Source organism: Ranitomeya variabilis, chromosome 2 (assembly GCF_051348905.1).
Source record: "Ranitomeya variabilis isolate aRanVar5 chromosome 2, aRanVar5.hap1, whole genome shotgun sequence".
NCBI lineage: Eukaryota > Metazoa > Chordata > Amphibia > Anura > Dendrobatidae > Ranitomeya > Ranitomeya variabilis.
The window spans coordinates 835,708,581-835,731,628 of NC_135233.1; the positions used below are offsets into that span (position 1 = coordinate 835,708,581).

At 40.8% G+C, this 23,048-nt stretch overlaps 1 protein-coding gene across 5 annotated transcripts in view; it reads right to left on the reverse strand.

Annotated features, from left to right (window-relative positions):
* DLGAP2 (DLG associated protein 2) overlaps positions 1–23,048 on the reverse strand; it is a 1,328,681-nt gene that overhangs the window by 1,098,174 nt on the left and 207,459 nt on the right. Inside the window, exon 1 of one of the 5 annotated variants that reach the window (XM_077290080.1) lies at positions 4,688–5,094. The exons of the other annotated variants lie outside the window; for them this stretch is intronic. The gene's annotated coding sequence lies outside the window, so the exon portion shown is untranslated. Of the gene's footprint in view, positions 1–4,687; positions 5,095–23,048 lie in introns of those variants that run through there. 5 annotated transcript variants of the gene reach the window in all.

The following is a 23,048-nucleotide window of genomic DNA, read 5'->3' on the forward strand; positions in this document are numbered from 1 at the left end:
ACAGCAGACTTCCTGGTTGTATATAAAACACTGCAGGTGCATTCTAATCAAGACATGCAGAGATAGGATTTAACCCTCACCGTGCCATCTTTGCTACACTGCCTGGGGCTGGTCACCTTCTGCCAAATAGTGAGCCCTATCCTGCCAAGGCTTGATTAAATTGATCTAACCAACCTAATAGGGCTTCCTTTTCCCTGGTTGTGGAACTTTATAGTTTCCCTCATCAACCCTTTCCACAACTTCATAGGGTCCTTGCCACTTGGCAAGGAACTCTCTCTCCACTGTGGGCACCAACACCTGCACCCAATCACCATTTTTAAGACCCCTTAGTGACGGGGCCAAATTTTTAAAATCTTACCTATGTCAATTTATGTGGCAATAACTCTGGAACGTTTCAACAAATCCCAGTGATTTTGAGAATGTTTTTTCATGGCACATTATACTTTATGATAATGGTAAATTTAGGTTGATATGTTTTGTGTTTAGTTATAAAAAATATGAGAAATTGACAAAAATTGGAAAAAATTGCAATTTTCATACTTTGAATGATTATCCCTTCAATCCAGATAGTCATATCACATAAAAACATTAATAAATAACATTTCCCTTATATCTGCTTTAAATCAGCACCATTTGTAAAATGTTATTTTATTTTGTTAGCATTTAAGGAGGTTTCAAAATGTAGCAGAAATTTTTTATTTTTTTCATGGAAATTTACAAAATTATTTTTTTCGTGACCTATCCAGGTTTGAGCTGACTTTCAGGGTCCTAAATATTGGAAAACCCCTAAAAGTGAAACTATTTTAAAAACAGCACCCCCGACATATTGAAAACCTCTGTCAGTTTATTAACACTTCAGGTGATTCTGAGGAATTAATGCAAAGTGACATGACCGTAATGAAAAAGCGTATTTAACCACCTAAATGTCATTAACTTCTGAACAGGTCTCTATAGCCGGCAGACCGTTATTTGGTCGTGAATTGCCATGGCAAACATCAGGACCACAAAATCATGATCTACGGGTGCCAATGGAGATAAAGAAGGAATCCCCGCACTCTGTTATCCATTTGTATGATATAGTCATTATTGACAGCAGCATCTAAGGGGTTAAACAGATATGGACAGTGACAACACTGATCGTGGCTGATGAAGAAAATTGTCAGCTATAGTGTACAGCTGCTGGATTGTCACCTGTATGGGGATGCTATTCTCTTATATCTCAGGTCAGTAAAAATAATAATAATAATACATTTTTATTTATATAGCGCCAACATATTCCGCAGCACTTTACAATTAAGCGGGGACATGTACAGACAATAAATTCAGTACAAGTTAAGAGAATTTAAACAGTGACATTAGGGGTGAGGTCCCTGCTCGCAAGCTTACAATCTACAAGGCAATGGGGGGACACAATAGGTGAAAAGTGCTTGTTATTTCAGGTCTGGCAATTATAATAAATACGGATTTTCATATAAAGCTGCATGATCCGGTCATCAGCCCGTGTGTTTAAGTGCAATAGTCAAGTATCAAGTGCAGTTATGTTCATGGAGGGTCTGGAGACAGATGAATAGTAGGGTGCAGATTCACATGCAGATAATATTTGGAAGGAGGGAACAGGACAAAGTTAGTTTACTGAGTAGTTGATGTGGTAGGCTTGTTAAAAAGACGTATTGGTGGTCATTAAGGGGTTAAACTGTTTCATTTGAGTCAACCCTTCAGTTAAGTCCCTAAATTGGATGGTTCCAAAGACTACCTTGGACACCTCCAGCTCAGGGATAGTGACTTTAGGTGATGCTTCCACATACTTCTTGACACCCCATACAGACAGTAGCAACTCGTCAGCTGTAGCACTTGACAAGGTTTTTATCTCTGTAAGGCTACTTTCACACTTCTGTTTTTTGGAGGTCGGTCATGGTGCAGCAAAATGACGCATCGACGGACGTCATGAAAATAGGGGAAAACGTGTGCGACGGATCCAGTGTAATGACAGATCCATCGTACAGAAATTCCGGGAATTAAATGTCCGGGGACGAGAGAGAGAGAGGGAGGGAGAGGGAGAGGGGGAGAGAGAGAGAGAGATTTTTTTCCCCGGACTTGAAAATCCTTCCGGGCATGATCAGAAGGGAAAAACTGGATCCGTTGCTGGATTCCTGCGTGTGATTGTCAGCGACGGATCCTGCGCCCATAGGCTTTCATTGGAGCCGACAACGGGCAGCGCAGGATGCGTCGCGGACCGATTTTATGACATGCACAAAAAACATTACAATGAACGTTTTCTCTGCACGACGGACCACTATTTTACGACGGATCCAGTGCACGACGGATGAAACGGATTGCCATCCGTCACAATCCGTCGCTAATACAAGTCTATGGGAAAATGCAGGATCCAGCTAATTTTTTTTGCAGGATCCTGCATTCTCAAAAATCAACGGATTGTGACGGATCTGAAAAGACGGAAGTGTGAAAGTAGCCTAACCTGCTGTCAACCGAGCTACCAAACAGTACGCTTTCCTCACAAATCCCAAAACAGAGGAAAATCACGACAATGATAGAACAAGTTTTTCACCACTCCCACTTTGTGGGTCACAAAACCACCATACTTTCTGACCATGTTTGCAATGCTGTAGCTGCCTTAACCTAGGACATACAGACTTTATCCAGCAATCACCTGTGCTTCTTGGAATTCTGTGCCTGCATCCTCCACTAATTGTAGGGAATCATCTCTGTTGGTAGCCAGCAGCTTTCACACAGGCATGCTAATTCTTGTGCAAACATTAAGGCTTAGGGCCCCGTCTCACATAGCGAGATCGCTAGCGAGATCGCTGCTGAGTCACTAGTTTTGTGACGCAACAGCGACCTCCATAGCGATCTCGCTATGTGTGACACGTACCAGCGATCAGGCCCCTGCTGCGAGATCGCTGGTCGTGTCGGAATGGCCTGGACCTTTTTTTGGTCGTTGAGGTCCCGCTGACATCGCTGAATCGGTGTGTGTGACACCGATCCAGCGATGTCTTCACTGGTAACCAGGGTAAACATCGGGTTACTAAGCGCAGGGCCGCGCTTAGTAACCCGATGTTTACCCTGGTTACCAGCGTAAATGTAAAAAAAAAAACAAACAGTACATACTCACCATCTGATGTCCGTCAGGTCCCTTGCCGTCTGCTTCCTGCTCTGACTGAGCCGCCGGAAAGTGAAAGTGAAAGCAGATCACAGCAGTGACGTCACCGCTGCGCTCTGCTCTCACTGTACGGCGGCTCAGTCAGAGCAGGAAGCAGACGCCAAGGGACCTGACGGACATCAGATGGTGAGTATGTACTGTTTGTTTTTTTTTACATTTACGCTGGTAACCAGGGTAAACATCCGGTTACTAAGCGCGGCCCTGCGCTTAGTAACCCGATGTTTACCCTGGTTACCCGGGTGCTGCAGGGGGACTTCGGCATCGTTGAAGACAGTTTCAACGATGCCAAAGTCGTTCCCCTGATCGTTGGTTGCTGGAGAGAGCTGTCTGTGTGACAGCTCCCCAGCGACCACACAGCGACCACACAGCGACGCTGCAGCGATCAGCATCGTTGTCTGTATCGCTGCAGCGTCAGTATTTTCTCCTGCAAGGAAGTGTAACACAACAATAAACAATCCCATAGAATATATGGCTCACCCATTTAAATCTCAGTCCTGCTCTTCCGTCACTGGCATAGACTGGGCAAAAAAATACCTTCACTCTCAGACACAGGTAACAGAGGTCTTTCCCAAATACTGAAAAAAGTTTTCTTTCTGAAAAAGTTGTCAAATTTGTACATATTTTCATAAAAATGGTCCACCTGTTTACAGATTGAACCTGCAGAGTCTAGCATTATAAAAATAGACAAGAACATTAAAGAGCAAGGAGTGATTGCATTTTCAAAGGGGTCAATGGCATATTTTTAAAAGTTGCATGCAAGTATAAAAAGGGTAGATAGGAAGGCAGCCAGACAAGCAAAGCAGGAAACACCAGAAGGTATAGAGTCAGGAGTGTGGCTATACACAGAAAATAAAGCTATATAGTCCATCCAAGACCTACAACAGACAAATATTCAAAGCCAGTATATATAACCTACAACATAGTTTCCGTGGCCAAAACGGAATTCTACCCCTTAGGCCAATAACTTTACACCAAAAAGAAGGAACTTGGATCTCTGTAAAAAAATATCCTGCTATATTGTCAGACCGTGTACTTATCAGTATATGAATTAGAGACCACAATAAAGAATTAGGGGATTTTTTTCAGTGAAAAAATACATAACTTTTATTATACATATTTACTAGAACAGTACAGTAACAACAAAAGGGTATTCATGTGTAGGAAGCAGCTTAAAACCACCAGTACCATGTAGATTGAAATATGTGGTACTAGGAATAGGAAAAACAGACATGTCTCAGTCGGCACTATTGCACATTGTTATATAGGATGAAGAAAAATAGTATCTAGTATACTATATTACACCGGTAAATAAGTAAAATGTTGATAATTAGCATATTGGCTGTGCCAGCATGATCACGCATTGGGGCAATGAGGAACTTATGTATCATATGACTATAGTCCGCGCTATGTAGTTCCCAATTGCTCCTTCTTATAAACCGGCTACAGACAATAGAACCAGTCCATCTACGAAATCAAGGCATAATAAGATTTAAATATATAATAATTTACCTTGCGACATGATGGTCACCCTGTGTTGAAGTGCCTATGAGACACGCCGAAGCCTCGACGCGCGTTTCACCACCTACGGCTTCGTCAGGAGGCGTGACTAAAATGTTAGGGTAAAGAGTATATGTATGAGAAGATGTGGATCAATCAGCGAATTGGCGCATGATCCCGTGCGATGAGCCGCCCCCCAGAGAGGAAGGCCGGAGCGCGGCATACATGATGGGAAGGAGGACGTGCGCCATCACTTCCCATTGCTATGACAACGCGTCCAAGTCCTCCCCACCGAGGGGAAGTGCAGCGCACACGTGGAGCGCGTCTGCGCATAGACTGATATCACCATACTATGGCGGACCGGCAAGAAGGCAATGTATCTCTTAGGTTGTCATAGCAACAAACCTGGCCAATCATTGCGCTAGTGCCCTCAAAATAGATTGATAAATGTTACAGATTGCCATATAAATATCGTAGAGACTATACACTAGTATATGGACACTTAATAAATAAATTTAAATAATTGATATCTGGATAGTGCCAATCTATTAGATAAATAGACAAGCGATATCCAAGATTAGACAATCGTAATAAGGAATTAGAAAATACATACAAAAACAATCAATCAATCTAAAGTAATTATGCATATAGTCAAACATAGCCTTTAACATTGTAATAAATGGGCACATAAAAAAGGGTATTAAATCAATTACGATTCATAAGATATCATTATAGTTAAAATTATTCATGGTGCCCATATTATAGCACTGTTAGAATCAATGAATATTCATAAAGTTTTGCTGACAGTCAATTTATACTAGAGGTGTATCCCTCAGACATAGCTAGACAAAAGGCTATATGCATGCGTTACATAGAAAGTGATCGGATAGTTCTTAATCTACAATAGAAAAATTAATCAAATAAACAATACACGATACAGTAATATTAATTATCTCGCAATAATCCAGAGTACAGGTCCTGAGGCATCATAGGTCTGTATAGTCTAAGTCCCGGACCGTTATCCTAAGATTTTCCATGGATGGTGGTTAGCGCCAGTGATTGATCCGAAATACGGCATACTGATAATGCATTGTGCCAGTAGATAGAAAGAATATATCTAGGAAGATTAAGACAATTAGTAACTCAAATTACAACTAAAACACAAAAAAACATGACCCGTATAAAATAGCGCACATATCAGAATTCGAGAAAAGACTTGAAATTGATGGCTTCATTGAGGCCATTGGGTGTCATGGTGTCTAATGTGACTATCCAGCGTGTTTCCTTCTGCAGGAGTTTTTGTTTGAGATTACCGCCGCGGATGCCCATGTAAACATGGTCTATGCCACGAACTACGAACCCCTTTGGGTTACATTGATGAACCTCAAAAAAGTGTTTCGGGATAGTTTTTCAAATATGTGGTTCTGGATAATCCGCCGCATTTTTAATATCTCTAATATGTTCCTGTTTCCGAACTTTAAATGGTCTGGTCGTCATACCGATATATATGTAACCACAGGGGCAGCTGGCATGATAGACAACTGCCTCTGTGTTACATGTAATATGATGTACAATTTTATATGTCTCATCTCCCCTGGAGTTCAAAAATTCCTTTGTCCTGATAATATAACGACATACAGAGCAGTTTCCACAGGGAAAACATCCCCAGGGGGGTCCTTTACTATTACTTGAAAAGGGGTTAATTTTAGGAGGTATATAGTGACTCCTACATAGGATGTCACTTAGAGTCTGAGATTTCCGCCAGGTGATGGAGGGATAAGGTGTTGTTTGTCCTTTTAGGTCTTTGTCAGTTAACAATATTGACCAGTGTCTCCTAAAAATCCGGTTAATCTCAGCCCAGTTTGAATTAAATATGGTGATAAACCTAGGTCATGTGTCCGTATATGTAATTCCTTTTTTATTGGGTTTAGACAACAAATTAGATCTGTCTTCGCGCAAGGCACGAGAATAACCCCTGGCGATGTCTCTGGTCGGGTAGCCTCTGATTTTAAATCTAAATATTCAAAGCCAGTGTTGAATACTATTAGCAGACAGATGGTCAACCACAGGCAGCAGTTATGAACAAGTAAACTAGATACAGTGGGGCAAAAAAGTATTTAGTCAGTCAGCAATAGTGCAAGTTCCACCACTTAAAAAGATGAGAGGCGTCTGTAATTTACATCATAGGTAGACCTCAACTATGGGAGACAAACTGAGAAAAAAAAATCCTGAAAATCACATTGTCTGTTTTTTTATCATTTTATTTGCATATTATGGTGGAAAATAAGTATTTGGTCAGAAACAAAATTTAATCTCAATACTTTGTAATATATCCTTTGTTGGCAATGACAGAGGTCAAACGTTTTCTGTAAGTCTTCACAAGGTTGCCACACACTGTAGTTGGTATGTTGGCCCATTCCTCCATGCAGATCTCCTCTAGAGCAGTGATGTTTTTGGCTTTTCGCTTGGCAACACGGACTTTCAACTCCCTCCAAAGGTTTTCTATAGGGTTGAGATCTGGAGACTGGCTAGGCCACTCCAGGACCTTGAAATGCTTCTTACGAAGCCACTCCTTCGTTGCCCTGGCGGTGTGCTTTGGATCATTGTCATGTTGAAAGACCCAGCCACGTTTCATCTTCAATGCCCTTGCTGATGGAAGGAGGTTTGCACTCAAAATCTCACGATACATGGCCCCATTCATTCTTTCATGTACCCGGATCAGTCGTCCTGGCCCCTTTGCAGAGAAACAGCCCCAAAGCATGATGTTTCCACCACCATGCTTTACAGTAGGTATGGTGTTTGATGGATGCAACTCAGTATTCTTTTTCCTCCAAACACGACAAGTTGTGTTTTTACCAAACAGTTCCTGTTTGGTTTCATCAGACCATAGGACATTCTCCCAAAACTCCTCTGGATCATCCAAATGCTCTCTAGCAAACTTCAGATGGGCCCGGACATGTACTGGCTTAAGCAGTGGGACACGTCTGGCACTGCAGGATCTGAGTCCATGGTGGCGTAGTGTGTTACTTATGGTAGGCCTTGTTACATTGGTCCCAGCTCTCTGCAGTTCATTCACTAGGTCCCCCCGCGTGGTTCTGGGATTTTTGCTCACCGTTCTTGTGATCATTCTGACCCCACGGGGTGGGATTTTGCGTGGAGCCCCAGATCGAGGGAGATTATCAGTGGTCTTGAATGTCTTCCATTTTCTAATTATTGCTCCCACTGTTGATTTCTTCACTCCAAGCTGGTTGGCTATTGCAGATTCAGTCTTCCCAGCCTGGTGCAGGGCTACAATTTTGTTTCTGGTGTCCTTTGACAGCTCTTTGGTCTTCACCATAGTGGAGTTTGGAGTCAGACTGTTTGAGGGTGTGCACAGGTGTCTTTTTATACTGATAACAAGTTTAAACAGGTGCCATTACTACAGGTAATGAGTGGAGGAAAGAGGAGACTCTTAAAGAAGAAGTTACAGGTCTGTGAGAGCCAGAAATCTTGATTGTTTGTTTCTGACCAAATACTTATTTTCCACCATAATATGCAAATAAAATGATAAAAAAACAGACAATGTGATTTTCTGGATTTTTTTTTCTCAGTTTGTCTCCCATAGTTGAGGTCTACCTATGATGTAAATTACAGACGCCTCTCATCTTTTTAAGTGGTGGAACTTGCACTATTGCTGACTGACTAAATACTTTTTTGCCCCACTGTACTTGAATGCAGAGAAAATATCACACTGCTGTAGCAAAGTTGTACTGTGTACAGCACCAATAAAAACAGAAAAGTGTTTGTTACACTTACAGCAGACAAATGGTTAACTGCAAAGCAGCAAGTAGGAACTTAGTTTTTTCTAAGGCCCCTTTCACACATCAGTTTTTTGCTATCAGTTGCAATCCGTTGAATTTAGAAAAAGACGAATCCAGCAACTGATGCCGCCGGATTTGTTTTTTCTCATCGACTTGTATTAGCAACGGATGGCCTCACGTTTCATCCATCGTTCGCCGGATCCATCGAAAATTGTTTGTCCGGGGGCCGGAGACGACAGACAAAATAATGCTTTTTTGTGTATGTCAAAAAAATCGGACATCGATGGATCCGAAGGGAAGCCTATGGGCGCCGGATCCGTCAAATGACGAAATTCAGTGACAGATTCCGTTTTTTTTTAAATAGCATGCTTCGATTTATTTAGGATCCAATTAGCCAGCCCCCAATTAGGAAAGGTATATAAACCTGCCAGGTAGGCTTCACTCATCCATGTCCCAGCAAGTAAGCCAGCTGGAGTCCAGCCAGCAGGAGTTGCAGTGTCCAGCGACACAACCAGGCCTACCAGCCACACAGCCAGGCCAGCCAGTCTCAGTAAACATGTCTTCTTTTGGGAGCCCTCCCTCACATAGTCAGCGAACTGAGGTAAATATTTTTTTTTTCTTTTTTTGTGATGTTAACATTTTTTGTACACATAACCCTATATACATTATTTCTTGTTTAAAAGGAAGTTGCAGCATCAGAGGTGCTTCTAGAAGGAGACAGACGGGGTGGAGAAAGACCCGGAGGGGGCTCGCAGAGTGTAAGTTTCTTAAATGCATCGCAGAAACAGATCATCACAGACATCACAGTACACACAACACATAAGCCTGCATCCAAGCACATAATGTTTCTTTTTTAATTTTTTTATAGTCTTCCAATTCTGGGGCTCAACATAGAGGTCCTCAAAGCGCCTCTCAGGGTAGTTGGAGTGAGCATCGGGGAAGTCAGCAGAGAGTAAGTACCTTTTTTTTTTTTTGTATTTTTCAACTTCATGTGGATGATTTGAGTGTAATGTTTTTGTTTTTTTGTCTTTTTAACAGGCTTCACATCATGCTCCCGACTCTGATGGTGAGGAGGCAGGTCGAAACATCGATTTCCTTATCGATCTAGTCCAAGAGCTGTGGAACATGGGGGACCACCGCCAAGCTGATGTTGTTGAACCGTCGGCTCTGGGAGGAAGTATGCCATGAAGTTGTTGAAGATTGGGAGGACCTTGATGCTCAGGCCGAGACTCAAGCACGTAAGTATTCACAGTTCAGTAAGTTATGCAAGATGTATTGTGTTGTATACTAATCAATTTGTGCTTTCACTTTACAGGGGAAAGAGTTATCAAAAGGTGGCGGTCACTCATGGATCGCTTCAAGAGGGAGTTCAACAAAGAGATACAGGCCCCGAGTGGATCGGGAGGACGCAGGAGCTCAAAGTATAAGTATGCTAGAGCCCTGTCGTTCCTCCGGTCGACTATGGTGAGCAGAAGGTAAATATTCCCCACCTCATTTACTAAGCAAAAATGTTTACATGTGTAACCTTTTTTTTTGGTTTCAGCCAGGTCCAAGCAATAGCAATATATTAATTACATTTTTTTCTTTGTACCACAGCACCGTCTGCAGCACTAGGGAGCCTGCAGAGCTGAACACTTCTGTAGCGATCCCACAGGAGTCCGCCACCGGGGGCCACTTCGACAGACCCGACCCCATCTGCAGCTTCCCTGTCTTCCCTCACATCTGGTCCCTCGGTCCCATCCATCAGCGCTGGATCATCTTGGCAGACTTCATTACATGAAGCTGCTGGTGACGAGGTAGCTTTTCCTTTACCCCACTCCTTTGACACTGCTGCCACCTATAGAACACCTTTGAGTTCTGGGCGGCAGTGCCAGAGGGGTCAGGAAAAGAACTATGCGCCCGAGTTCTTGCATCTAAATGCATCCTTACAGAACTCGATGAAACTTTTGTCCGAGCAAATGAGTGCTGGATTCAACCTCATGCACAACAGTATGCTTGAATTGAGCACGCGTCTAGATAGGATGCATTTAGATGCAAGTAAATTGCCCAATCATTCCTTTTTCCAGGCAGTAGTCGAGCGCATTTCTCCACCCCTTCACCTTCTGTTTTACCTTCCAATCCGTCACAACCACAATCCACTCTCCATACTCCACTATCAAAGTGGTCCGATCTGTCAGCCCCTCCAGTACTATCTCCACCTCAAACAATCTTAATTTATAATTATTTAATAAATAGAAATACATATATTTTTATAAAAAGCTTTATTGTATTTCATTTATTTAATGATAAAGGTACAATACTTTGGGTGACAAAGTACAATAATTTGGGTAACAAGTTACAATAATTGGGGTAACAAGATACAAAACTTTTGTTAATAGAAAAAATTCATGGTGTAATCACAAATATGAAAACTGCAATACATTATATCAAAAGACAAAGATATCAAACCATCTCATCCTGCCATTCTACTCTTCCTTGAGGTGAAATAAAGTGCTCTGCAAATTCGTCCCTCAGTCTTGAAACTGCCACAGGACTTCGAAAAGTAATGTTCTGATAATCATACAAGGAGGTTTCCACCAAATTGTCATCCATGGCAATCTGTTCCTTGTATATTAGGAAATTGTGCAGGACCACACAAGCTTTCACCACCTTATCCACAGTGTGAGTCTTCAGGTTAATAGGGGTCAACAGAACTCGCCATTTGGATGTAAGAGTACCAAAAGCACACTCAACCATTCTTTGCACTCGTGTTAAGCGATAATTAAACACTCTTTTCGTTGGTGTCAAGCCACTACTTGTGTATGGCTTCAGCAGGTGGTGTGAGAGTTGGAACGCTTCATCTCCAGCACATACAAACGGCATTGGTGGCCCAAAGGTTTCAGGAAGAGGTCTTGGTGGTGGAAATTGGCAGCTGTTACCATATAAATGACACCCCATTGCAGACGATTTAAATACTTGAGAGTCATTGGAGCAGCCATAGGCCCCAATATCGACCGCTATGAACATATATTGTGAGTCTGCAATGGCCATAGGCACAATGGAGAAATATTTCATATAATTAAAATAATCAGAGCCAGATGCAGCTGGTTTGACAACCCATATATGTTTACCATCCACTGCACCCAAGCAATTGGGAAACTGACAAATCTTTTGAACGTTTTCAGCAATGTCCAGCCAACTCTCCGTTGTGGGATGTGGGATATATTCCTCTTGTAAACAGTCCCACAATGCGCGGCAGGTTTGTTTTACAATCCCCGATATGGTCTCCCCGATATACTCTCAAGTCGGAATTGGAAATGAAGTGAGGAAAGTGATTCGCCAGTTGCAAGGAATCTGTTAAAAAAGGCAAGGCAATAATTACTACAAACTACCAGCAACAACATTACAGTTATAAGTCTGCTTTAACAGGAGGAGATACAATAAAAATGGCTTACCGAAGAGTAACCATCAAACGCTCCGCCGGTAAAATTGAGAAGCGGCAATAGGTGTCATTTCTACGGATGAGGTCTCGAACACGTGTAACCAAAATATCAAAGTTTTCCGCTTTCATCCCTACATAGTTAAAAAAAACTTTTCAGGATTTCCTCTCAAGTCCATATATAACGTAGAATACACCCCACGTGTCATTCTCAGTGCAGTGATTGGGTGGATCCAAAAACGACGCCAGCGCAGACGCATGATGCGCTGTCTCTCGCTCCTTCTCAAGAATGATCGCTTCCAAATGATTCGCCTCAAATGTAAAATCCACATAGATCTTCAAAATATTCGTAATCACACCTTCCATTTTTGCCACTTGCTCTACAACCTATCAAAGATGGGGTGTAGAAACACTGTATATATAGGTTTTCAGTAGCCAATAATGTTTGGGAGCCTCCCATTGGGCGCTTTTAAAAAACGTATCAGTCGAAAAACGGAAGAAACTAATGAAAAAATTGATGCAACGGATTAGTTTTACCGCCGGATCCGCTAGTCGGATCCCTAGAAAGAACAAATCTGTCACATCAGTTTTTCACAATCTGCAACGGATCCGTGGATCCGTCGAGGCAACGGATTGTGACTGACCGCAAAAAACTGGTGGGTGATAGGGACCTAACATGTTTTATAGAACCTACAATAGAGGTACCAAACAGAACCTTTAATACAGATGTGAATTTATTCCAAGTAGGTAACAATGTTATTCACAGCCATATTAGACCCAATATCACTATTTTTAAGTTTATTTAAGTAACATAGAAAAACATTTTTGAGTGTTAGATGAAAAGTTTGAGTTTGTGATATTTAAAAAAAAACACTAAAGTTATGAATGATTTACAATAAGCAGTCAAAAATATATATTTTTTTCCTATCAGCAAACTACACAGAGATGTCAGAATAAAGTTACTGTTTAATCTGCCAGACTTTTTAAGAAATTGAATATGGATCTCGCAAGAAGCTCTCTAAAGAATGTTATCAAAACATCATGTGAACTGATAGAACACAACTCATTTTTAGAACAGTCAGGCGTTGCAGAAGAGCAAAGAAAAGGAGTCTAACAAAATGCTTTGGAATGTATTGGAAAAGATTACAGTCAATAGAAAAAGCTGTTATACAAGACAGAGTAAACTTAATGTAGATTTTCAAACTGATTTATTACCCATGATAAATTTTATGTTTTCTTAATCCTAGCATTTTTTTTTTCATAAACTAATGCTTTGCATTTTCAGAATAGCCACATGGCACTTACTGTATGTGGCTACCTCATTGTGGCATATTCATGCTGGAACACAAGAGATATTTTCCAAATTTTCAACCATCAATTGTGCTGAATCAGAAAACTTTTCATAATGTGCAGTTTTCAAAGACTTTGCATTTTAATGTGAAAGGACAGATAACTTTAAGGCTATGTGCACACGTTCAGGATGCCTTGCAGAATTTTCCTGAACAAAACCGGACTTTTCCTGCAAGAAATCAGCTCGCGTTTTTATCGCATATTTTTCGTGTTTTTATGCGGATTTTTCCGGCGCTTTCCACTATTATATTATATAGTGGCAAATCCGGAGATTGTCCGCAAAATTAATGAACATTCTGCTTTTTTCCCGCAATGCGTTTTTTTTGCGAAAAAAACGCAACATGTGCACAAAGATTGCGGATTGCATTCTAATAATAGGATGCTTAATGTAAGCTTTTTTTAGCATTTTTGAAGCGCGAAAAAACGCTTAAAATCCTGAACGTGTGCACACGGCCTCAAAGAATGTGCTAAAAAAAACATGACAAAGTGACAAACTTCTGGTGTATATTTGCTTTGACAATTGAACGTTGTAGTTGAATATTTCCTATAGGAGCAGAAAACATGAGCTGTAAAGGTAAAACAAAAGTCTTATTTTTATTCTGTTTCAAATAAAAAAAAACATAATGCATCATAGAAAAGCACAATAATTATAATATAGGATATAAAGTATAAACTCGAGTATCAGCCAAGATTTTCAGCCCCAAAAAATGGGCTGAAAGTGCCCCTCTCGGCTTATACTCGAGTCATGGTCGGTGGGGGGGGGAGTCGGCGGTTGAGGGGGAGCGACGACGGTCACATACACACCTGCTCCTGACGTGGTCCCTGCATGTCCCATGGTCTCTGGCAGCTTCTTCCCCTGTTCAGCGGTCAAGTGGTACCGCTCATTAAAGTAATGAATATGGACTCCACTCCAGGAAGAAGCTGCCGGTGCCGAAGACCATCTGTCTGGGAGAAGCTGCCAGGGACCGCGCCGGGAGCAGGTGAGTATTTCATATTCACCTTCCCTCGTTCCACCGCTGCCCCGTCGTCCGCGTCCTCTGCAGTGACTGTTCAGGTCAGAGGACGCGATGATGTATTAGTGTGCGCGCCGCCCTCTGCCTGAACAGTCAGTGCGGAGAGATGGGACGCTGAGGAGAAGCAGGCAGCAACAAGAGGTGAGTATGTCATTTTTTTTTATTGCAGCAGCAGCATTACATGTGGCACATTGTTATATGGAGCATCTATGGGGCCATAATGAACTATATGGAGCATTACATGTGTGACACTGTTATATGGAGCATCTATGGGGCCATAATGAACTGCATGGAGCATTATATGTGGCAAATTGTTATATGGAGAATCTATGGGGCCATAATGAACTGCATGGAGCATTATATGTGGCACATTGTTATATGGAGCATCTATGGGGCCATAATGAACTGCATGGAGCATTATATGTGGCACATTGTTATATGGAGCATCTATGGGGCCATAATGAACTGCATGGAGCATTACATGTGGCACATTGTTATATGGAGCCTCTTTGGGGCCATAAAGAACTGTATGGAGCATTATATGTGGCACATCATTATATGGAACATCTATGGGGCCATAATGAACTCTATGGAGCATTATATGTGGCAAATTGTTATATGGAGCATCTATGGGGCCATAATGAACTGCATGGAGCATTACATGTGGCAAATTGTTATATGGAGCATCTATGGGGCCATAATGAACTGCACGGAGCATTATATGTGGCACACTGTTATATAGAGCATCTATGGGGCCATAAAGAACTGTATGGAGCATTATATGTGGCACATTGTTATATGGAGCATCAATGGGGCCATAATGAACTGCATGGAGCATTACATGTAGCAAATTGTTATATGGAGCATCTATGGGGCCATAAAGAACTGTATGGAGCATTATATGTGGCACATTGTTATATGGAACATCTATGGGGCCATAATGAACTGTATGGAGCATTATATGTGGCACATTGTTATATGGAGCATCTATGGGGCCATAAAGAACTGTATGGAGCATTATATGTGGCACATTGTTATATGGAGCATCCATGGGGCCATAATGAACTGTATGGAGCATTATATGTTGCAGATTGTTATATGGAGCCTCTATGGGGCCATAAAGAACTGTATGGAGCATTATATGTGGCACATTCTTATATGGAGCATCCATGGGGCCATAATGAACTGTATGGAGCATTATATGTTGCAGATTGTTATATGGAGCATCTATGGGGCCATAATGAACTGTATGCAGCATTACTGTAATGAGCGGTACCACGTGACCGCTGAACAGAGGAAGAAGCTGCCGGCGCCGAAGACCATCTGTCTGGGAGAAGCTGCCAGGGACCGCGCCGGGAGCAGGTGAGTATTTCATATTCACCTTCCCTCGTTCCACTGCCGCCCCGTCTTCCGCGTCCTCTGCAATGATTGTTCAGGTCAGAGGGCACGATGATGTATTAGTGTGCACGCCGCCCTCTGCCTGAACAGTCAGTGCAGAGAGATGGGACGCTGAGGAGCAGCCGGCAGCAACAAGAGGTGAGTATGTCATTTTTTTTATTGCAGCAGCAGCATTACATGTATGGAGCATTATATGTGGCACATTGTTATATGGAGCATCTACGGGGCCATAATGAACTATATGGAGCATTACATGTGTGACACTGTTATATGGAGCATCTATAGGGCCATAATGAACTGCATGGAGCATTATATGTGGCACATTCTTATATAGAGCATCTATGGGGCCATAAAGAACTGTATGGAGCATTATATGTCGCACATCGTTATATGGAACATCTATGGGGCCATAATGAACTGTATGGAGCATTACATGTGGCACACTGTTATATGGAGCATCTATGGGGCCATAATGAACTGTATGGAGCATTATATGGGGCACATTGTAATATGGAGCATCTATGGGGCCATAATGAACTGTATGGGGTAATACATGTGGCACATTTTTATATGGAGCATTTTATGGGGCCATAATGAACTGCATGGAGCATTATATGTGGCACATTGTTATATGGAGCATCTTATGGGGCCATAATGAACTGTATGGGGCTTTACATGTGGCACATTGTTACATGGAGCATCTTATGGGGCCATAATGAACTGTATGGAGCATTATATGTGGCACATTGTTATATGGAGCATCTTATGGGGCCATAATGAACTGTATGGAGCATTATATGTGGCACATTGTTATATGGAGCATCTTATGGGGCCATAATGAACTGTATGGGGCATTACATGTGGCACATTGTTATATGGAGCATCTTATGGGGGCCATATTGAACTGTATGGAGCATTATATGTTGCACATTTTTATATGGAGGATCTTATGGGGCCATAATCAGCATTTGTGCAGAATTATATGGGGCATATTTTAATATGAAGCATCTTTTGAGGCCCTTCATAAATTTTATGGAGCATTATATGGGGCGTATTTTGCATGGAGCATCTTATGGGGCCCATCATGAACTGTATGGAGCATTATATGGGGCTCCTGATTCAATATGGATATTCAAAAACACTTAACCTACTGATGTCTCAATTAATTTTACTTTTATTGGTATCTATTTTTATTTTTGACATTTACCGGTAGCTGCTGCATTTTCCACCCTAGGCTTATACTCAAGTTAATAAGTCTTCCCAGTTTTTTGTTGCAAAATTAGAGGGGTCGGCTTATACTCGGGTTGGCTTATACGCGAGTATATACGGTAATAGAATAAGTCTTATTTAAATGTTTAGTTCTTCACAATGCATTCTCCAACTACAGCTCTGACAAAAATGAAGAGACCACTGCAAAATGTTCAGTTTGCCTGATTTTTCTCTTTATAGGTATATTTTTGAGTAAAATGTAAATTGTTCTTTAGCCTATGAACTTCTGACGTGTCTCCGAATTTCCAAGCAATACATTTTGTATTTTTTTTCTAAAAAGGAGAAATGGTCAAAATTACAAAAAAAAAAAAAACAGTGCTTTCAGATCTCAAATAATGCAAAGAAAACAAGTTCATAATCATTTAGAAGCAACAATACTAATGTTTTAACTCAGGAAGAGTTCAGAAATCAATATTTTGTGAGATGACCATCATTTTTGATCACAGCTTTCAAGCGTCTTGGCATGCTTTCCACCAGTCTTTCACAATGATCCTGGCACAAACATTTAAGCAGATCTTCTTTGTTTGATGGCTTGTGACTATCCATCATCCTCTTGATTATATTCCAGAGGATTTCAATGGGGTTCAGGTCTGGAGATTGGGCTGCCCATGACAGGGTTTTGATGTGGTGCTCTTAATTTTTGCCAGAGCTGTATATTAATGACAAATTTCAATCTTTTTTGATAGTCGTACATGAAGCCTTGTATTTCATCATGTGGACCATCCATTCCTCTAGTAAAATGTATCAATATTCTGTAAATACTTTAGTTGTCAAGCATGTACTCCCCAAAGTGCCTAAATGATGTTGAATATTCATCAAAGTGGGCAACAGCAGTACTTCAGCATAGTTGGCAAGTGTACTCAGAATCGTTTGGACACAAGGAGACCACACTCACGGTTAGGGAACATTTTTTTTCTACTTAGCTCCATTTCGATATTTATAGCGGGATACACTAAGACTGCTGACTAACCACTTTCTGCCATCAGACGTACTATTCCATCCATGTGATCTGGGACTTAATTCCCATGGACGGAATAGTGCGTCCAATTCGATCAGCCGTGCTCCCGGGGGGAGCGCGGCTGATCGCGCCGGGTGTCAGCTGATTCTAACAGCTGACACCCAGTCCTAAGTGCCAGGAGCGGTCAAGGACCACTCCCGGCACTTTAAACCCCGAAACACTGCGATCAAACATGATTGCAGCGTTCTGGAGCCGGCACAAGGGCTGACAGCCCCTCTGCCTTTGGATCGGTGACCCCGTGGCAGGACGCAGAGTCCCGATTGCTCCCATGGTAACCTGATGTCCTCATGGCAACTTCCAGTTTACCAGAGCTGAGAGACTTCCACGCGCAGTGCATGTCTGGAAGTCTCTGAGGTTAGTGTGCACAGAGAAATATAAGCGATCAGTATGCACAAAATGAGTGTCCCATAGTGGGACAAAGTATAAAAGTTTTAGAATGAATTTAATTTTTTTTAATAATTGTAAAAATATTAAAAAATAATAAAAATAATAATTAAAAAAATCTATATTTATTCTATCAATAAATAAATATTTGAATAAAAAAAATCTCAACAATAAAAGTACACATATTTAGTATCGCCGTGTCCGTAGCGACCTGACCTATAAAACTGTCCCACTGGTTAACCCCTTTAGTGAGCACCATTACAAATAAAAAAAGGCAAAAAAACATTGCTTTATCATCATACCGCCGTACAAAAAGTGGAATAACACGCAATCAAAAAGACAGATATAAATAAAAGTGGTACAGCTGAAAATGTCATCTTGTCCCGCAAAAAAACAAGCCACCATACAGCTCCATCAGTGAAAAAATAAAAAAGTTATAGCTCTCAAAATAAAGCGATGCAAAAATAATTATTTTTTATATAAAATAGTTTTATTGTATAAACGTACCAAAACATACAAAAATGATATAAATGTGGTATCGTTGTCATCGTACTAACCCAAGGAATAAAATTGCTTATCAATGTTACCACATGCAGAACGGTAAAAACGTCCCCCCCAAAAGAAATTCACGAATTGCTGGTTTTTCTTCATTCTGCCTCACAAAAATCAGAATAAAAAGCGATAAAAAAATGTCATGTGCCTGAAAAAGGTACCAATAAAAACGTCAACTTTTCCTGCAAAAACCAAGACCTCACATGACTCTGTGGGCCAAAATATTGAAAAAGTATAGCTCTCAAAATGTGGTGATGCAAAAACTATTTTTTGCAATAAAAAGCATCTTTTAGTGTGTAACAGCTGCCAAACAAAAATCCACTATAAATAGTAAATCAAACCCTCTTTATCACCCCCTTAGTTAGGGAAAATAATAAAATAAAAAAAATGTATTTATTTCAATTTTCCCATTAGGGTTAGGGTTGTGGCTAAAGTTAGGGTTAGCGTTGGGGCTAAAGTTGGGGTTGGGGCTAAAGTTAGGATTAGGGTTGGGGCTAAAGTTAGGGTTTGGGAAAGAGTTGGGGTTAGGGTTTGGATTACGTTTATGGTTAGGATTAGGGTTGGGATTAGGGTAAAGGGTGTGTCAGGGTTAGAGGAGTGGTTAGGGTTATGGTTGGGATTAGGGGTGTGGTTAGGGTTATGGTTAGTGGTGTGTTGAGGTTAGGGTTGGAGTAAGAATTGAGGGGGTTTCCACTGTTTAGGCACATCAGGGGGTTTCCAAACCCGACATGGCGTCCGATCTCAATTCCAGCCAAATGTGCATTGAAAAAGTCAAACGGTGCTCCTTCCCTTCCGACCTCTGCCGTGTGCCCAAACAGTGGTTTATCCCCACATATGGGGTATAAGCGTACTCAGGACAAATTGGACAACAACTTTTGCATTCAAATTTCTCCTGTTACCCTTGTGAAAACAAAAATTAGAGGGCTAAAAAAAATCATTTTTGTGGGAAAAAAAAAAGATTATTTTCACGGCTCTGCGTTATAAACTTTAGCGAAACACTTGGGGGTTCAAAGTTCTCATAACACATCTAGATAAGTTCCTTGGGGGGTCTAGTTTCCAATATGGCGTCACTTGTGGGGGGTTTCTACTGTTTAGGTACATCAGAGGCTCTGCAAATGCAACGTGACGCCCGCAGACCATTCCATCAAAGTATACATTCCAAAATGGCGCTCCTTCCTTTCTGAGCTCTGCTATGAGCCCATACTGTGGTTCCCCCCACATATGGGGTATTAGTGTACTCACGACAAATTGCACAACAACTTTTGCGGTCCAATTTCTCCTGTGACGCTTGGGAAAATTAAAAATTGGGGGGCGAAAAGATCATTTGTGAAAAAAATATGATTTTTTTTTTTTTTACGGCTCTACATTATAAACTTCTTTGAAGCACTTGGGGGTTCAAAGTGCTCACCACACATCTAGATAAGTTCCTTAGGGGGTATACTTTCCAAAATGGTGTCACTTGTGGGGGGTTTCCACTGTTTAGGCCCATCAGGGGCTCTCCAAATGCGACATGGCATCCGATCTCAATTCCAGCCAATGTTGCATTGAAAAAGTCAAACGGCGCTCCGTCCCTTCCGAGCTCTGCCATGCACCCAAACAGTGGTTTACCTGCATATATGGAGTATCAGCGTACTCAGGACAAATTATACAACAACGTTTGGTGTTCAATTTCTCCTGTTACCCTTGTAAAATAAAACAAATTGGATCTGAAGTAAATTTTTTGGGAAAAAAAGTTAAATGTTCATTTCTTTTTCTTAAACATTCCAAAAATCCCTGAGTCACCTGAAGGGCTTCTTGAATGTGGTTTTGAGTCCCTTGAGGGGGTGCAGTTTTTAGAATGTTGTCACTTTTGGGTATTTTCTATTACATAGATCCCTCAAAGTCACTTCAAATGTGATGTGGTCTCTAAAAAAAATGGTTTTGTAAATTTGGCTGGAAAAATTAGAAATTGCAGGTCAACTTTTAACCCTTACAACTTCCTAACAAAAAAAAGGTTGGTTCCAAAATTGTGCTGATGTAAAGTAGACATGTGGGAAATGTTATTTATGAACTATTTTGTGTGATGTAACTTTCTGATTTAATATTGCAAAGTTTTCGCCAAATTTCCATTTTTTTCACAAAAAAACGTAAGTCATATAGAGGAAATTTTACTGCTATCAGAAAATACAATATGTCACAAGAAAACAATCTCAGAATCAGTAGGCTTCATTGAAGCGTTCCAGAGTTATAAAAAGACACTGGTCAGAATTGTAAAAATTGGCGGGGTCAGAAAGGTGAAAACAGGTTGGGTCGCAAAGGGGTTAAACACTACACAGGAGACACAGACTGCTGAGTACATCACATAAGGAACAGCAAAATTGCTGTATACATCTCACAGGAGACACTGGGACTGGTGCATATACATCACATAGGATACACAGATTGGCGGTCTACACATCACATAGAAGACAATGGGGCTGGTATACATCACATGGAGACACTGGTACTGGTGCATCCATTACATAGGAAACAGTGGTGCTGGTGCATCAGTTTCATAGGAAACAGTGGGACTGGAGTATACATTACATAGAAGACAGTGGGGTTGGTGCAAATACATCCCATAAGAGACAGTGAGGCTGGGGCATATACATTAAATAGAAGACAATGGGGATGGTATATAGATTAAATAGGAGACATTGGGGCTGGTGCACATATCACAAAGGAGACACTGTGAATGCTGGCTTCATCATCAGAGGATCAAGAGTGCAGAGCAGGCTAACTTCGCCCACAAAGAACGTCCTGAAATTGGCCAGCATCAGGACGTAATTCTTCATTGAATGTGCTGCAGCGTTTAGTAGTGAATGTTACGTTCACGTCTTCAAAGCATAAGGAAGAATTAAAGTGCACACAGCAATACGGTGATCGAAGCACTGCAGTTCCCAGGAATTTGCGCGGGAAATGAAAAAAATGACAGTGGGCAGTAAACTCCTGCTCAATGGTATTAATATGCTTCATATGAAGAAGAGGGTGGCAAAATTTAAACTCGGGAAGCATATGAACAAAGATACGGCTATTAATAAAACTGGTGTTCAGAAAAACAGTGTCTCTTGACACTTTTGTTTTAGAAAGAACCCACTTCTTTGAAAGAAAATATTTTGGAACATATTCCTGAAACTCACCGGAATAATTACAGAAGGTTGCTCGACAGAGAATCATTTTGGATTTTTAAACTTCGCACACTCACACTGAAAAGGTTAAATGAAAGTGTGGAAAATATTAGTTAAAATTTTATTTTTGAATGATCTTTGTTTGCTTTTATTATGTTTATTTACAGTAGTCTTTTCTATATATATTCTATCATCTTACGCTGTACAATTTTTAACATGTGTTTGATGTTTGGTGACTAATTTTTTAATTCCTATGTTCAGACTGAGTTTGTGCAATTGTACATCGTGGCTGAAGAAGAAATATGATCGATTTACTGACGCATTGCAAGTTTTATTTACATGACTCATTTCTTATTTCTTTGCACAAGTCAGTGTAGTTCCCTTCTCTGCACAGCTCTCAATAAGAGTTGAGTCTCCTTTTCCAAATGCATTAGGAGCAAGAGGAAAGTGAAAATTCGGGAGCGATCATCACAACCAATGAATGGGTAATTCACCAAATTTTAGCAATAAATTATCTTTATTTCAACAGGCTTTGAGGATTTTTGTAATTTTTTTTTTGTTGCAAAGTGCTTATTGTTTATTCTTTATATTGTCCAAATTTTCCTTGCAGGTGTCAGAAATTCTTACATGTTTATTTGACTATAACTTGGAATTATAAGAACCCATCATTTTTAACTTCTTTGTCAGAGTTTGAACAGCATTACCACTTTTAAAATTTTAAATACCTCTTTATATTCACTTCCAAATTTATAAAGTTAAAATCATTTTTCTCACAGATACTTTAGCAACTCTTTCTATTTCTTCCTAATGCTTCAGGAAGCAGCAAAGTCAGCCCAACCTGAAGGAAATGCAAAAGAGTTTCTATAGAGCCAAGAAACTCACTGATCATTTAGACCCAGACAAAAACTATCAAACATACTGTGGAGTGGAGTGTATACTGTCAGCCTAAACATTCAAGCACTCCGTATGTAAACTTTTCATCACGGCAATTATCATTATGAAGGATAACCTGGAGCCAGATCAAA